Source organism: Mesoplodon densirostris, chromosome 3 (genome assembly GCF_025265405.1).
Source record: "Mesoplodon densirostris isolate mMesDen1 chromosome 3, mMesDen1 primary haplotype, whole genome shotgun sequence".
Classification (NCBI taxonomy): domain Eukaryota; kingdom Metazoa; phylum Chordata; class Mammalia; order Artiodactyla; family Ziphiidae; genus Mesoplodon; species Mesoplodon densirostris.
This window is the reverse complement of record NC_082663.1, coordinates 138,636,008-138,654,737: the sequence shown is the minus strand read 5'-3', so window position 1 is coordinate 138,654,737 and position 18,730 is coordinate 138,636,008. Positions and strand designations below refer to the sequence as shown.

General features: G+C 43.0%; 1 pseudogene; it reads right to left on the bottom strand.

Annotated features, from left to right (window-relative positions):
• Positions 1–246: 246 nt before the first annotated feature.
• On the bottom strand, positions 247–630 carry LOC132486504 (nuclear transport factor 2-like; annotated as a pseudogene).
• Between the last annotated feature and the right edge of the window lie 18,100 nt (positions 631–18,730).

The following is an 18,730-nucleotide window of genomic DNA, read 5'->3' as shown; positions in this document are numbered from 1 at the left end:
ACAACCTTTTGCATTAACTTGTCTTTCCAAGGCATGCGCTGGTACAACACAAACTTCTCCTGTCAGATGCAACTAGTCTAGCGTCCAAACATCACGCACAATACCTCAGTAGCAGCAGCATATTGCGCTCACTCCCACCGCGGCCCTGCTCATTTGTGTATGATATTCGGAGCATCTGGAGGAGTGTGAATAGTATTGGGAAGAGGGGGGAGGAGGAAAGAGCATGAGTGCCTGGCTGGGAGAGCGTTAGCCCAAGTTGTGCAGGGCAAGCCTGAACCTGTCATTGGTGCAAACCCAAGCATCAGTTGATGTTCTTTAATAGGAGCATCTGGTGGAAGCCCGTGGTAGTGTCTTCACTTGCGTTGAGCTGGGCTACAACCGTGCTGATGATGCAGCTCTCTGGCATGGGCTGATGGTGCTGAGCCGTGATGCTGTGCTGGATTTTGCAGAATGGAAGCTAGACAATTTCTCCACAATGGCAGCTTTCCCCTGAAACTGCTGTCGTTTCCAGGTAAGGCATGGCGCGTCAATATAAATTGCGCCTAGTTGGGTTCTGTCGTTATCAAATAACTGGTAGTAATGTTGAATGAAGCTGGATACAATCTGCTCCCAAACTGGCTTGTCTCCCATTCTGGAGCATCACCGGTCTTGTTGAGACCCAAGGGGCTGCAACGATGGCGACAGAAACCCAGCGCGGTCTGTCTGTTCGTTTGTTTTAAAATTTACTTACTCTAGTAGCACAGAGCTAACACCCTGATAAATCCTCAGAAATTATCCAGCATCAGACTCCTTAACTGAGTCGAAAAAGCCTGGAAAAGTTAACAGCCGCATTTGAGGAATTTCTAGGGACACAACAAGTACATCTGACCCCTGATTTCCAGGACTCTTTACAGGGACCATTGCCTGGTCTCTCTGTTATTACAGAGCTTTCCCATTGCTGGAAGCCGGACACTCCAAGCCCTTGGACTTCTCCCTTGCTTTCTCCACTGAACCCTCACGCCTTGCGTAATTCTTTCTACTCCCACCCCATCTCCACCGGTGGCCCCCGCCCGGGATCCAGAAGTTTCTGGGGGTCAGCCCCGCCAGTGCCACTTTCGTTCTCTGACGCAGGTGGTCGCGCCTTACAAAGGCCCTGAAGCCTAGGGAGGGGCGGGCTGGCCGCAAGGGAGGGTCTAGAACAGCGGCCTCTCTGCCGTCGCTCTACGGGCTGGGAAGGCGAGGATCGGGGAGGTGTGCATCCTGCCAAGTACATAGGCGCCCGCGCGGGAATTTCTAAGGGTGGGCGCTGTATCTCAAACAGGCTACTCCGGCAGACGGCTGGACCCAGGAGCCGCCCGCCACTGTCGGTAACCACCGGTCACCAACTTTGGTTCCGGGACACCGCGGTAAGAAGGGCTCGCGCTGGCCCTATCACCCTTGGAGGGGTGACATTGCGGGGTCTTAGGTAGTTCCTCCCCTCTCCCATAGATAAATGAGAGAGGGCTTGGGGATGAATGTTTATTCCTAAATTGCCATGCAGGTATTTGAAATCAGAATTAACCGGAATTTCAGTTCTCCCATTTCTAGGGCGGAAGGTTGTTCAAAGAAATTTTAAAAGCAAATCGTTTTCCTAGGGAATCTTCTGAAAAAAGAAAGCGAACACGTTTTTGTCTCTCGATTGTTCCGATGCGTCGTTGATGACAAATTGAATAAACAAGAAGAAAAGGCGTGGCACCGCGCTGGCTTTCCTGCACCGCTGCTGTTGCGCACCTGCGGGGATTCCTCACATTCGCAAATGAAAAAGAAAAGCTGGTCTCCCAGAGTTGAGAACCACTGCCGAAGGGCAAATCGCCCCCGGGTCTGAGCTTCCATCTTCTCCTTCGACTACAGCTCCTCACGAGGTTTTACGAATTTACCTTCCCTCTCCTTACACTTCCACCGACATCTCTGATACCAAGCGCTTTTTGCACTCGTCTTTCCTACTGGGGACTTTAAAAAAAAAAAGAAAAAGATCTGCGAGTTCAGTTTCTTTGGACTGTTGTCCGCCCAGGTCCTGAGGGCTCAGTGAATGCCACTCAGAACGGGAACAGGGAGCCCTTTAAACCTGGAACCTCGCAACAAATCCTTTCCCAACAGGTCTTAGACTGGTGTGTTTCACCCTGTGAGTTGTGCATGGCTTAATCAACGTAGTGGTCCAGTATTATTATTTTTTAATGGAAGAGACTAGTGGAGATTAGATGGCCAGAGCACATTGTTCTAGTTTTGGAAATGAGTCCATAGACTCTGGTATGTCTGAAATAGGGCTTTTGTTTTCTCAAGATCTGCGAGAAGTAAGAATGAGGGGAGTATCCACCAGCAAGAAACCACTGGTTACTTCATTACAGTTCCTATCTCCACAAGTTTATGGGGTCTTTTAGAGAACAAAAGGAGACAGCCCCGCCTCCCAAATACTTCGGTTTGGGGATCAACACTGGGAGTCTGGGAAGTCCTCAAAAGTAAACTCACAATCTATGTTTGAAAAGCCATTCAAGCATGTGTTTTTGAAATCTACCAGAAATACCCATAGATGAAGTGGAATTTGCATTTGAAAAGGGATCCAAATATACATTTAAAAGAGGAATCAGAGGAGTCCCGGCTTTATTGGGAACAACAAAGAGAAGCAGGACCTTGAGTGAGGAAAATGAAAGGAGTTTTTTTGTTGTGTTACTTTAACTTTTAGAACACTTGACAAAATTCTGATTATAGAGGGGGCTGTTTTTTCTTATCAGGCTATGTCAGGTAAATATTGTTCCCTAAATTTTGTTCCCATTTTATACATACATGCATATTTACATACACATAAATACATATGTACTAGATACAATGTTAAATATATTTCTTTGGCTTTCAATTTTAAAAAGTGTGAGAGACAGTAACCATATTATTAGATTATGAGTTCTTAAACAGCAGCCTTTGAAACTGTGTGTGTAATGAAAATTCTGATTCCTGGCTCCCTCCAAAACCTTCCAAATTTTAAGTACTAGGTGAAAGTCTTTCCAATTTGCATTTTAGCATCACTGGTCTGTCAGTATTTCTCAAAGAGCAGTGGGAGCCCACCTACATCAAAACTACCTGGGGTATATGTATATATTGTGAAGTAAGTTTAGTTAACACAATTTTAGTTAAATCCATCACCACACAAAGTTACAGTTGTGTGTGTGAATTTTTTAAAAATTTATTTATCTTATTTTATTTTTGGCTGCATTGGGTCTTCATTGCTGCTGCACGCGGTGCTTTCTCTAGTTGCAGTGAGAGGGGTCTACTCTTCCTTGCCATGCCCCGGGCGGCTTCTCTTGTTGCAGAGAACAGACTCTAGGTGCACAGCCTTCAGTAGCTGTGGCTCGCAGGCTCTAGAGCGCAGACTCAGTAGTTGTGGCACGCGGGCACAGTAGTTGTGGCTCACGGGCTCTAGAGCGCAGGCTCGGTAGTCGTGGCACATGGGCTTAGCTGCTCCGCAGCATGTGGGATCTTCCTGGACCACGGCTCGAACCCGTGTCCCCTGCATTGGCAGGCGGATTCTCAACCACTGAGCCACCAGGGAAGCCCATATGTGTGAACTTTTAAGATCTACTTTCTAAGCAACTTTCAAATATAAGATACACTGTGCTTAACTACAGTCACCATGATGTACTTTACTACCCCAGGAAGTAAACTGGAAGTTTGTACCTTTGGACCACCTTCACCCATTTCGCTTCCCTCACCCCCAACCATTGGTGGGTTTTTGTTTGTTTGTTTGTTTGTTTTTTTGGCATGTGGGCCTCTCACTGTTGTGGCCTCTCCCGTTGGGGAGCACAGGCTCCGGACGCGCAGGCTCAGCGGCCATGGCTCACGGGCCCAGCCGCTCCGCGGTATGTGGGATCCTCCCAGACCGGGGCATGAACCCGTGTGCCCTGCATCGGCAGGCGGACTCTCAACCACTGCGCCACCAGGGAAGCCCCAACCATTGTTTTTTAATGAGGAAAAAAAAGGAAAATTCCCCAGGCAGGGCGGGGCTATAACGCCTGAAGCATCCCTCTCTGCCCAAACTCCAGGGGTGGCTTTAGAGTTTAGTTGGGGCGGGCGCGGCTCCTCTCTCTGCTGGAGAATGGGAAGGCAGAGATGCACCTCGGTAGCCCCCGTAGTGGAGTGGGGCGTTTTAAGTTATGAACTTCCTCAAATGTCTGCTCCTATCGGCAATTCTTCTAAAATTAAAGTGGCTTGCTGGCTCAAAGGCTGAAAAACACTTTTATAAAGTGTACTGCTGCGCGCCGCCTCCCAGGGGAGATCTTGGGGCTCCACCCTTTTTGGGTCTCCCTGGCCTGGGGCTGAGGAGTTACCTCCTTGCAGTCAAAGTCAAAACTTGTTCAGGGGAGTCCAGGACAGGAGGCCCAGAGCCTGCCGGGAGCACACCCAGAGGTCCTGGAAGACAGGAGGGAATACAGTGACAAAGGCGCGATCCATTGTGCGGGGCGGATTCCAGGCCTTCGGAGCACCGCGGAGGTGTTCCGAGGACATCACATTCAAACTGCATCAGTTGGGAAAATGCACTTTCGTTGAAATGGTGACCCGTGGAGAGCCACAAGCTCTGGACATTTAAAAATACAAATTGCAAGATCATGCATTTTCCTTCTCGAGTCGTCATAAATCTATTCCTTGCAACTCCGAGCTCAGCGGGAGTTGAATTTCTCTAGCAGTTTCACTTTGCTGTGACCCCCAGAGGGCGCAGAAGATGCTTCGGGCGGTTTGCGGGGTTCAAAATCATCCGTTGGGTCTAGCCCGTGGGCTAGAAAATTGGTGGGGGAGTGTTAACACCACGAAACCCGAGCTACCTTCGCAGAGCTAACCCGGCTGGTCGAATATGTATTGCGGGAAATGCGGAAGCAACTCTCAGGGGAGATGAGCGGCAGACATCCGGGCATCCTTGTCCCGCGCATGCCAGGACCGGCTGAGCTCCCCTTCACGCTCACGCGGGTCCACTTCGGTGCCGCGCGCTCCACACACAGGCCCCTAGACCAGCTCACTGCAGCGCCTGGACAGGGCTTCTTTTTCCTCTTGTCTTTGTTTGACTTAGAGGTACAGGACTGATTTCAGCTGAGCAAGTCCAAGGCTTCTTTCCTGCCTGTTGTGGAAACAGTTGGCTTCTCTTCACACCCATGTGAAAGGGATTCATCCCTGACTCTCCTCAGGTGACATTTGCTTTACAGAAGCAAAGGAATGAAATGAAAAGGGCCTTCCGCTTCTTTCTTTCTTTCTTTTTTTTTTTTTTTTTGCCGTACACGGGCCTCTCACTGTTGTGGCCTCTCCTATTGCGGAGCACAGCCTCCGGACGCGCAGGCTCCGCGGCCATGACTCACGCGCCCAGCCGCTCCGCGGCATGTGGGATCTTCCCGGACCGGGCCACGAACCCAGGTCCCCTGCATCGGCAGGTGGATTCTCAACCACTGCACCACCAGGGAGGCCCTCGCCTCTTTCTTCTTCTTCTTCTTTCCCCCTTCTCCTCTCCCATGCTCCTCCCCTTTGTCCCCTTCCTCATATTTCTCTTCCTCCTCCTACTTTTTCTCCTCCCCTTCTCTTCATCCTTCTCCTCTTCTAACTTCTTCGCACTGAATTTGGGATTCAAAAGCCCTTGGAGAGGAGTTCTGAAGGCCAGGATGGTATCAGTCTTGCTGACTTTGTCCAGTTTCATGATTTTTGTTCACAGTTGGTTGTAGCAATGTTGTTGGAAGGAAATAAACTACAAAACTTAAGTACATATTTGTGGTTTTGTATATAATACACACACACCCAAATGTGAATGTTCCCTCATCATATCGTTCTTCTCTGTAATTGACTGTGCAACTTTCTAGATTTATCTTTATCTGTATTCAGATATTTTGGGGCATAGTTTTTATCCAGAATGTCTCTGTTCACAGCCCTGCGGGTTAAGGGGTGAACAAGGTATGCAGGTTTCCTGTATTTTTGCTGGTGTGTGTGTGTGTGTGTGTGTGTGTGTGTGTGTGTGTGTGTGTGTGTGTTTATCACCTGCATGGGAGATTAAAAAATTATTTTACTTAAATTCGATCACAAGATACATATATTTGGCATGAAGCTTTCTTCATTTAGCAACATACTATGTGCACTGTGGGTACGATATGAAATAATGATTCCTTATTCATGGGCATTCTTTTCTTTATTCTCTTTGTACAGCAAGCAGTTCTTCCCTGAGTACCCCTGAACATAAATCATGTGAACATAAGTCAGTATTCCTTCAGGAGAGAAACCTAGGAAGTGGAGTCACTACTTCAGAGGTTAGTGCAAATTATCCTTTCAGTGCACACTTCCAGGATAAGGTGTAAGCATACCCACTTGCCTGCATTGTGGTCAATGATAGATTATGTCAGACTTTTAAAGTTCCTGCTAATCTAACAGAGAAATGGGTTCTTTTTGTTATAATTTGCATTACCTAATAACTGGGGGGACAAATATCTTTTTATATGGATAACCATTTTTATGTTAATGGCAGCCAGCATCCAAGATGACCTCTATTCCATCTTCTGCTGTTCACACCCTATGTGGCTCCCTCCCACATCCTACCGGGGTTAGTTTGTGAGACCAACAGCTTAAGGCAGAAGGGATGGTATATCCCTTCCAGGATTAAGTTACAGAAGCTTTCATCTTGGTAGCTCCCTTGCCCACTTGTGCTCTCTCCCTCTGTCTATCTCATCGCTCTCATAGAAGTTGGGAAGCCAACTTTTATATTGTGAGCAGTCCTATGGGAAGGGCATTGTGGCCAGGAATTGAAGCCTCTTGCCAGCAGCTGAGTGCCAGCTTGGAAGTGGTTCCTGTAAACCCAGGCAAGCCTCAGAGCCTAGCAACTGTCTGAATCTTTTATTTATTTATTTATTTTTGGCTGCGTTGGGTCTTCATTGCTGTGATCGGGCTTTCTCTAGTTGTGGTGAGCAGGGGCTACTCTTCTGCAGGCTTCTCATTGCGGTGGTTTATCTTGTGGAGCACGGGCTCTAGGCACGCGGGCTTCAGTAGTTGTGGCTCGGCGGGTTCAGTAGTTGTGGCTCTCGGGCTCTAGAGCTCAGGTCAGTGGTTGTGGCGCATGGGCTTAGTTGCTCCGCGGCATGTGGGATCTTCCAGGGATCAAATCTGTGTCCCCTGCATTGGCAGGAGGATTCTTAACCACTGCGCCACCAGGGAAGCCCCAACTGTTTGAGTCTTAAATGCAGCCTCCGGAGAGACCCTGAGCCAGAAACACCCACCAAACCACGCCCACATCCCTAACACACAGACACTGAGACTACAATTGTTTGTTGTTTTAAGCAACTTGTTATACGCATGGCAACAGATAAATAATAAAATGTCTTATTTGCTTCTTTATTTTTAAGAGCACTTTACACATTTTGGATATTAATAATTTATTATATAAAATGAGAATCTTGGGTCTACCCTGGTGGTTCAGTGGTTAAGACTACACGCTCCCAATGCAGGGGGCCTGGGTTCAGTCCCTGGTCAGGGAACTCGATTCCACATGTTGCAACTAAAAGATCCTGCGTGCCGCAACTCAGACCCGGCACAGCCAAATAAATAAATGAATAAATAAATATAGAAAAATAAAATGAGAATCTTTTCACAAATATATAATTCATCATTTATCCTTTAAAAAAATTTTTTTTCTGTTGTAGGTTATTATAAGGTATTGAGTATAGTTCCCTGTGCTCTGCAGTAGGTCATTGTTGGTTATCTATTTTATATATAGTAGTGTGTATATGTTAATCCCAAGCTCCTGATTTATCCCTCCTCTCCCTTTCCCTTTGGTAACCATAGGTTTGTTTTCTATGTCTATGAGTCTGTTTCTGTTTTATAAATAATTTTTTACTATTTTTTAGATTCTACATATAAGTGACATCATAATAGTTGTCTTTCTCTGTATGACTTACTTCACCTAGTATGATAATCTCTAGGTCCATCCAGGTTGCTGCAAATGGCATTATTTCATTCTTTTTTGTGGCTGAATAATACTCCATTGTATATATATACCTCATCTTCTTTATCCCTTTATTTGTCAAGGGACATCTAGGTTGCTTTCATGTCTTGGCTACTGTAAATAGTGCTGCTGTGAATGTTGGGGTGCATGTATCTTTTTTAATTAGCGTTTTCTTCTTTTCCAGATATATGCCCAGGAGTGGGATTGCTGGATCATATAGTAACTCTATTTTTAGTTTTCTAAGGAACCTCCATACTGTTTTCCATAATGGCTGCACCTATTTACATTCCCACCAGTAGTGTAGGAGGATTCCATTTTCTCCACACCCTCTCCAGCATTTATTATTTGTAGACTTTTTGAAAATAGCCATTTTGATTGGAGTGAGTTGACACTTCATTGTAGTTTTGATTTGCATTTCTCTAATAATTAGTGATCTTGAGCATCTTTTCATGTGCCTGTTGGCCATCTGTATGTCTTCTTTGGAGAAATCTCTATTTAGGTCTTCTGCCCATTTTTTGATTAGGTTGTTTGTTTTCTTGTATTGAGTTGTAATAGCTGTTGGTATATTTTGGATATTAAGTCCTTGTTGGTCACATCATTTGCAAATATTTTCTCCCAGTCCATAGATTTTCTTTTCATTTTGTTCATGGTTTCCTTTGCTGTGCAAAAGCTTATAAATCTGATTAGGTCCCATTTGTTTATTTTTGCTTTTATTTCTATTGCTTTGGAAGACAGACCTAAGAAAATATTGCTATGATGTGTGTCAGAGAATGTTTTGCCTATGTTCTCTTCTAGGAGTTTCATGGTGTCATGTCTTATATTTAAGTCTGTAAGCCATTTTGAGTTTATTTTTGTATATGGTATGAGGGAATGTTCTAACTTCCTAGATTTACAAGGGGCAGTCCAGCTTTCCCAACACCACTTGCTGAAGAGACTGTCTTTTCTCCATTGTATACTCTTGCCTCCTTTGTCAAAGATTAATTGATCATAGGGGTGTGGGTTAATTTCTGGGCTCCCTCTTCTGTTCCATTGAGCTATATGTTGTTTTTGTGCTAGTACCATGCTGTTTTGATTACTGTAGCTTTGTAGTATTGTCTGAAGTCTGAAAGGGTTATGCGTCCAGTTTTGTTCTTTTTTCTCAGGATTGCTTTGGCAATTCTGGGTCTTTTCTGGTTTCACACAAATTTTAGGATTGCTTGTTCTAGTTCTGTGAAAAATGTCATGGGTAATTTCATAGGGATTGCATTAAGCCTGTAGATTGCTTTGGGTAGTATGGCCATTTTTTTTTTTTTAGTATGACCATTTTAACAATACTAATTCTTCCATTCCAGGAGTGTGGGGTATCTTTCCATTTCCTTGAATCATCTTTGATTTTCTTTATCAATGTTTTATAGTTCTCAGCATATAAGTCTTACTTGCTCCTTTATTTTCAGGAGCCCTGTACACATTTTGGATAGTAATAATTTATTATATAAAATGAGAATCTTTTCACAAATATATCCTTCATCATTTTTCTTTTAACTTTATATATAACATCTTTTGTCAAATGCAAGATTTAGAATCAAGGAAATATGAAGCTGAGTTTTGCTAAGTGACTGGGGGTATAAACATTTTAAATTGAAGTAGGGAGAGAATATTATAAAATTGAAGAAGATTCTTTGAGGTACTGGGAAACAGTGACCAAGAACCTTGAGATAGGTCCACATTCAGGCCTGGGACTCAGACAAGAGCAGTTTAGGGGAGTGTTGAGAGCAAAGGATTTGGGGCTGCACAACTTTATTTTTTTGGCTGCACTGCATGGCATGTGGGATCTTAGTTCCCTGACCAGGGATTGAACCCACACCCCCTGCATTGGAAGTGCAGAGTCTTAACTACTGGACCACCAGGGAAGTGCCTGTGGGGCTGCACAACTTTTAGATCAGCTCAGCTGCCACGTCCCATGGTGTGATCTTTTTTTTTTTTAATTACTTATTTATTTATTTTATTTTTGGCTGCGTCAGGTCTTAGTTGCTGCACACAGGATCTTTATTGTGGTGCTTGGGCTTCTCTCTAGTTGTGGTGCACAGGCTCTGTAGTTGTGGTGCATGGGCTCTCTAGTTGTGGCTCTCATGCTCATTAGTTGTGGCACGGGCTTAGTTGCCCTGCGGCATGTGGGATCTTAGTTCCCCAACCAGGGATCAAACCCACTGCATCCCCTGCATTGGAAGGCATATTCTTAGCCACTGAACCACCAGGGAAGTCCCTTCTATGGTGTGATCTTGTGCACTAATGTAACTTCACTGTAGTTCAGTTTCCTCAAATGATAGTAATCATAGTTAGTTCTCACCCTATAGGGTTATTGTAGGAGTAAAACATTTAATAGATGTGTTATTATATAATGTAATAATATCTACTAATGTACAATACTTCTAGGTTATAGAATAGTACATTTTATATAGCATATGTGTGATTATATAGGCACTATACTATAATTTAGAATACAGTCTACAATATATACAGAACCATTTCTTAAATATAACACGCTGTATTGCAAGCAATGCTTATTATCTAAACTTCAGTTCCCTCATTAATAGAATAAGGATGTTGGTAATAAGAAATATGTATTTGGTCTTTGTCCCTAGTTCCTGACACAGAGTTTCTAAAATCCTTGATACTCCCTGAGTGATATGCATGAGAGAGTATATTTTTTAATTCAAATAAGTCCCTTTCAACCATACCTGAGTTTATACTTATTTGAACTTATTTGAACTCAAGTTGGGCTCCTAGGTAGCTTCAGGATGGGGACTGGTTGCCACAGGAACCAATAATTGTGATGAGAGGGTTGGAACTTTCAGCCTCACTGCCCAACCTCCCAGGAGGTGAGAGGGACTGGAGATTGAGTTCCGTCACCAACTGCCAGTGATTTAATCAACCATACCTATGTGATGGAGCCTCCATAAAAAAACCCCTAAATGGTGGGGTTCAGAGGGCTTACAGGTTGGTGAGCATATGGAGGTACTAGGAGGGTGGTGTGCTTGGAGAGGGCATGGAAACTCACCCCCACCCCATACCTTGTCCTATGTGTCTCTTCCATTTGGTTGTTACTGAGTTATATCCTCAAAAAAAAAACTAGTAAATACTTTCCTAAGTTCTGTGAGTCATTCTAGAAAATTATCTACCTTTTATTTTTTATTTTATTGAAGTATAGTTCATTAACAATGTGTGTATTTCTACTATACATCAAAGTGATTCAGGTATACATATATATGTATATATATATATATATATATATATATTTTTTTTTTTTTTTTGCGGTATGCGGGCCTCTCACTGTTGTGGCCTCCCCCGTTGCGGAGCACAGGCTCCGGACGCGCAGGCTCCGGACGCGCAGGCTCAGCGGCCATGGCTCACGGGCCCAGCCGCTCCGCGGCATATGGGATCCTCCCAGACCGGGGCACGAACCCGTATCCCCTGCATCGGCAGGCGGACTCTCAACCACTTGCGCCACCAGGGAGGCCCTATATATATATTTTTAAATATTCTTTTCCATTATGATTTATCACAGGTTATTGAATATAGTTTCCTGTGCTATACAGTAGGACCTTGTTGTTTATCCATTCTGTATGTAATAGTTTGCATCTCTAGCAAATTATTGAAACTGAGTTGGGGAGTGGGCATGGTAACCCTTGCGTTTATAGCTGGTTGGTCAGAAGTACCCGTGACAACCTGGACGTCTGATTGGCATATGTAGTGGGGTCAGTCTTGTGGGACTGAGCCCTTAACTTGTGAGATTTGACACTAATTCTGGGTAGATAGTATCAGAATTGAGTTGTAGGACACCCAATTAGAGTCCAGACATTTGCAGAATCAGTTGTTGGGTAGAGGAAACCCCCACACATTTTGTGTCATGAGTGTGAGCAAAAATAGTTCAGAGGGTTAAATAGGGTGATGTCAGCAAAATGTTTTGCATAGTCCTGGCACAAGATTTTCAGAGTAGATTACCTTGAAATTGCTGAGGAAAAAGAAATTGAGTCCTTTTAAACTAATGCATATAATCAAACAGAAATTGATTGTGTACTTCTATTTGCAAAACTTGGTTCTGACCCCTGGGAGAAGAAGATGAGGAGGCAACCATGTGTAAGATGGACTTTGAATGTGCTTTTTTTTTTTTAAAAAAAAATATGTCTACTTCTTTATTATGAGGTTTTTTTTTTGGAATGTGCTTTTATTTTTAAATTTTTTATAAATTTATTTATTTATTTTTGGCTGCATTGGGTCTTCATTGCTGTGCACGGGCTTTCTCTAGTTGTGACAAGTGGAGGGCTACTCTTCACTGCAGTGGGAGGGCCTCTCATTGCAGTTGCTCCTCTTGTTGGGGAGCACAGGCTCTAGGTGCGTGGGCTTCAATAGTCGTGGTTCGCGGGCTCTAGAGCGCAAGCTCAGTAGTTGTGGCACACGGGCTTAGTTGCTCCGCAGCATGTGGGATCTTCCTGGATGAGGGCTAGAACCTGTGTCCCCTGCATTGGCAGGCAGATTCTTAACCATTGCACCACCAGGGGAGCCCTGAATGTGCTTTTAATAGTTAGAAGTAAAGGAAGTTAGTAATACAACATTGTCAATCAAATATATGCCAATAAAAATTAAAAAGAAAAAGCCATTGGCACACCTACTTAAAAAAAGAAAGGAAGGAAACTAGAGAAAATTGGGGGAGCATAACAGTCTGACCATTAACTTCTTCCTTCTCTTCCTGATTTCCTCTGGGTTATTCCAGGGGTGTCCAAGGTTCAACCTTTCTGAGGTATGCCGTGGAGTGTGTTTGTGATAGAGGTGAAAGTTGGGCAGTGTTGGAGGGAGGGGATTGTAGGGCCATGGTGCCCTGGAGACATGGGCCATGCAGGCAAAACTTTGTCTCAGCGAGCTTGGGCTGCTGTAACAAGGTACCACAGACCGGGCAGCTTCAACAACAGAAATTATATCTCACAATTCTGCATGCTACAGGTCTGAGATCAGGGTGCCGGCAAGTTAGGTTTCATTCTGAGGCTTCTTGTCTTGACTTGTAGGTGACTGGATCTTGCAGTGTGCTCCATTACTTCTTCTTTGAGCTCAGAGAGAGAAAGAGGTGTTGTCTTTTTGGTGTGTGGGAAGAGGGCCATGGAGAGCTGGGGCACTTTTGGCTGTTCTTCCTTTTGCTATATAAGTAATCAAGTGTCTGAACCTAAAAGTGGTTCCTTGTATCTTTACCAGCTGGATCAGTCACACAAATCCAAAAGAGGACTCCTAGGACATGTTGGGCTGTGTGGATGGGCATTTCCAGTTGTCAGGACTGAGGAACACAACTAGCATTAAGTGAGGCCAGGGTCTGCCTCGAGGAAGATTATGCTTTTTTTAAAAAATTTTATTGAAGGGTAGTTGATTTACAATGTTGTGTTAATTTCTGCTATATAGAAAAGTGATTCAGATATATATATATATATATATATATATATATATATATATATATATATATATATATATCCTTTTTCGTATCCTTTTCCATTATGGTTTATCATAGGTATTGAATATAGTTCCCTGTGCTATACAGTAGGACCTTGTTGTTTATCCATCCTATATATAATAGTTTGCATCTGCTAGATTATGCTTTTTTTTTTTGGCTGTATTTGGTCTTCATTGCTGCACACGGGCTTTCTCTAGTTGTGGTGAGAGGGGGCTACTTTTCTTTGTAGTGTGTGAGCTTCTCATTGCAGTGGCTTCTTTTGCTGCAGAGCACAGGCTCTAGGTGCGTGAGCTTCAGTAATTGTGGTGCACAGGCTCAGTAGTTGTGGCTCACGGGGTCTAGAGCACAGTGTATTCTTTTATAATGGAAGGATATTAAACTGGATGATATCTAATATCTTTTTATTTCTAAACAATTGAAAGAGGCTCGCCTGCAGGTTTACAAGAGCCTTTCTTGTGAAAGGGTTTTGATGAAGGGTGGACAGAAGGGCATTTGGTTAACTTAAGTGAGGTGGAGGGGAGGCGCCCCATGGAGGTGAGTGCTTCACAATGTCGGTCTCTTGGTTACAAAGAGGGGGAGGTTCCTGCTTCCTCGTTTTGCACAGGTGTCAGCCAAACATTTCTCCCCCACCTCCTGTAAGTAACTATATTAATGTTCATCTAGAAAAACAACATCTTTCCCCAGTATCCAGTCATTCGCCTCTCTCCTGGAAATTTCAACACCTTGCACACTCTTTCCTTCAGTGACTAGCTATCTCCTTTCTCTGGTCCTCTGCACTCTCTTCTAGTCCTTGCTTTTCTTTCTTTGTCTCCTTAAGCTAGGAAGGAGGGTGGAAGGTTGAGTGCTACTAACACCCATGACCAGCAGAGGGTAGCAGAGAGTAGCAGAAGCAAATTTGCGGGGATTCTCCCACCCTAGTTAAGCAATGAGGTCAGTTGTTGGGGGCTGCAGACCAGGCCAGGCCAGGTGGCCGGTTTTGCTTAGAGTCCTAAAGAGGAGAAGAGAGGCAAGGCCTAAGAAGTGTTGAGACCCCCGTGGCCCAAGATGCAGCTGGAGCCGGTTTCTGGAAAGGAGAAGTGCCCAGAATGTGGGCAGGAAACGCATTGTGACAGCAGCTCCAGGCCACTTCCATTTTTTTTTCTTTCCCCCCTTTTTTTTTTTTTTGTTTAGAGAATCCCAGTACATAAAAAAAAAAAAAGAAGAAGTGACAAAGCAGGATTACGAAATTGTGGTGTGTTTTATTTATTTATTTTTAAAATATTTATTTATTTATTTTTGGCTGCGTTGGGTCTTCGTTGCTACGCGCGGGTTTTTTCTCGTTGCGGCAAGCGGGGGCTACTCTTCCTTGCTGTACGTGGGCTTCTCACTCTCTTGTTGTGGAGCACGAGCTCTAGGTGCGTAAGCTTCACTATTTGTGGCACGTGGGCTTAATTACTCCATGGCATGTGGGATCTTCCTGGACCAGAGCTTGAACCCATGTCCCCTTCATTGGCAGGCAGATTCTTAACCACTGCACCAGCAGGGAAGTCCCTGTGGTGTGTTTTAAATGTTCACCTTGAATAAACCTCCCATTTATAGAAAACTGAAGGTCCAGTGCAATGATAGATTATTTATTTTTATTAAAAATTTTAAAAATATCAATTATTTATTTATTAAAAATTAAGTGACACTTGACATACAATATTATATTAGTTTCAGATGTGTAACATAGTGGTTTAATATTTTTATACATTATGCAATAATCACGCTAAGTCCAGTTACCATCGATCACCATTAAATTTATTATAATATTGACTATATTCCCTATTCTGAATATTACATCCCATGATTTATTTATTTTTTTAATTTAAAAAATTTATTTATTTATTTATTTCGCCACACTACGCAGCATGCGGGATTCCCTACCAGGGGTCGAAGTGCAGAGTCTTAACCACTGGACTGCAAGGGAAGTCCCGATCTATTTATTTTGTAACTGGAAGTTTGTGCTTCTTAATCACCTTCGCCTATTTCACTCCCCCTGCAACTATTAGTTTTTCCTCCATCTGTGAATTTATTCTTGTTTTGTTTTTTAAATTCCACATATAAGTGAAATATGGTATTTTTCTTTCTTTGTCTGACTTCTCTTACTTAGCATAATACACTCTAGGTCCATCCATGTTGTCACAAATGGCAAGATTTCATTCTTTTTTATGACTAACATTTTATATATATATACATATATACATGTATATATATATATATATACACACACACACCCCACATCTTCTTTACCTGTTCATCTGTTCGTGGATACTTAGGTTGCTTCCATATCTTGAAACCTGCAATGAACATAGTGATGCATCTATCTCTTTGAATTAACGTCTTTGTTTTCTTAGAAAAAATACCCAGAGGTGGAATTGTTGGATTGTACGGTAGTTCTGTTTTTAATTTTTTTTTTTTTTTTTGCGGTACGCGGGCCTGTCACTGTTGTGGCCTCTCCCGTTGCAGAGCACAGGCTCCAGACGTGCAGGCTCAGCGTCCATGGCTCACGGGCCCAGCCGCTCCATGGCATGTGGGTTCTTCCCGGACCGGGGCACGAACCTGTGTCCCCTGCATTGGCAGGTGGACTCTCAACCACTGCGCCACCAGCGAAGCCCTATTTTTATTTTTTTGAGGAACCTCTATACTATTTTCCACAGTGGCTGAACCAATTTACATTCCCACCAATGGTGCCTGAGGGTTCCCTTTTATCCACATCCTCACCAACAATTGTTGTTTTTGTCTTTTTGATAATGGCCATTCTGACAAGTGTGAAGTGATATCTCATCATGTGGGGTTTTTTTTGGACTTATTTATTATTTATTTGTTTATTTTATTTATTTTTTGCTGCATCGGGTCTTACTTTCGGCACATGGGATCTTCGCTGAGGCATGCGGGATCTTTCGTTGCGGCACACGGGCTTCTCTCTAGGTGTTGAGTGCGGGTTTTCTCTCTCTAGGTGTGGCGCGCAGGCTCCAGGGCGCGTGGGCTCTGTAGTTCAAGGCACGGGGGCTGTAGTTGAGGTGTGCAAGCTCAATAGTTGTGGTGCATGGGCTTAGTTGCCCTGCGGCATGTGGGATCTTAGTTTCCTGACCAGGGATCGAACCTACGTCCCCTGCATTGTAAGGCTGATTCTGTACCACTGGGCCACCAGAGAAGTCCCCTCAATGTGGTTTTGATTTGCATTTCCCTGATGATTAGTGATATAGAGCATTTTCATGTGCCTGCTGGCCACCTGTATATCTTTGGAAAAATGTTCAGGTCCTCTGCCCATTTTTTAATTGATTTTTTTTATATTGAGTTGTATGAACTCTTTCTATAGTTTGGATATCAACCCTTACTGGATAAATTATTTACAAATATCTTATGATAGGTTTATTTTGTGCACAAAAAGAAAGAAATATCTGACCTTGTGCAAAATTTTGAAGGTTTTCTTTTCTTTAGCACAAAGATCTCACTCTAGGACTTTAGATGAACTGGATTATATTATACCATTAGGAGCCTGAGCAACAGCTGTTGTTAAATAATTATTCTGACATTTGCTAAAATGGTAAGGAAGACTTTACATAGGACTATTGCAATAGAGGAGAGAGATTAGGCTGAACTCCAAATACAGTTGCTTTCAAATATTTTACTTATCTTATTCATATATTTTAATGTGGACATTTAAAATGTGTAAATCTTTTAGACAATTCATTGTTTTCTAGGTGTTTTCACCTGTTATTTCTGAACTTCTATAGTCCATTTTCCTCTAGAGGTGGGGTGACTAATGTTTTTCACTCTCTCCTTCCTCCCTTCCTTCCTTCCTTTCTTCCTTCCTCTCTCTTTCTCCCTTCTTCCTATCTTATCTATTTTTTAATTTATAATTGAAGTGTAATTAACATACAATGTTATATCAGTTTCAGGTATATGACATAGTGATATGACATTTATCTACATTATGAGATGATTAACACTGTAAGTCAAGTTACTATCTGTCACCATTTAAAGTTATTGTAATATTATCACTATATTCCGTATTCTGATATTATATCTCTATGAATTATTTATTTTATATCTGGAAGTTTGTGCCTCTTAATCCCCTTGGTCTATTTCACTCTCCCCCAACCCCACAATCATCAGTTTGTTCTCTGTATCTATGAATCTATTCTCATTTTGTTTTGTATTTTAGATTCCACATAAGTGGAATCATATAAGTGAAATCATATGGTATGTGTCTTTTTCTGTCTGACTTTTTTTACTTAGCATAATACCTTCAGGTCCATCCATATTATCTTATTTAAATTTTTTATTTTTATTGGGGTATAGTTGCTTTACAATGTTGTGTTAGTTGCTGCTGTATAATGAGGTGAATCAGCTATATGTATACATATATCCCCTCCCTCTTGGACCTCTCTCCCACGCCACCTCCACCCCATCCATCTAGGTCACCACATAACACCGAGCTGGGCTCCCTGTTCTATACAGCACGTTCCTACTAGCTATCTGTTTTACACATGGTAGTGTATATATGTCAATCCTAATCTCCCAGTTCATCCACCCTTCCCACCACCAAGTCCACACATCCGTTTTCTACATCTACATCTCTATTCCTGCCCTGTAAATAGGTTCATCTGTACATTTTTCTAGATTCCACATGTATGCATTAACATACAATATTTATTTTTCTCTTTCTGACTTACTTCACTCTGTATGACAGACTCTAGGTCCATCCACTTCTCTACAAATGACCCAGTTTCATTCCTTTTTATAGCTGAGTAATATTCCATTGTATACATGTATCATATCTTTTTTTATCCATTCATCTGTCAGTGGACAGTTAGGTTGTTTCCATGTCCTGGCTATTGTAAGTAGTGCTGCAATGAATATTGGGGTGCATGTGTCTTTTTGAATTATAGTTTTCTCAGGGTATATGCCCAGTAGTGGGATTGCTGGGTCATATGGTAGTTCTACTTTTAGTTTTTTAAAAAATATTTATTTATTTTTGGCTGTGTAGGGTCTTAGATGCGGCATGCAGGATCTTTCATTGAGCTGCATGGGCTTCTCTCTAGTTGTGGCACGTGAGTTTCAGAGCACGTGGGCTCTGTAGTTGTGGCATGTGGGCTCTGTAGTTGTGGCACCCAGGCTTAGTTGCCCTGCGGCATGTGGAATCTTAGTTTTCCAACCAGGGATCCAACCTGTGCCCCCTGCATTGGAAGGCGGATTCTTAACCACTGGACCACTAGGGAAGCCTGTATTTTTAGTTCTTTAAGGAACCTCCGTACTGTTCT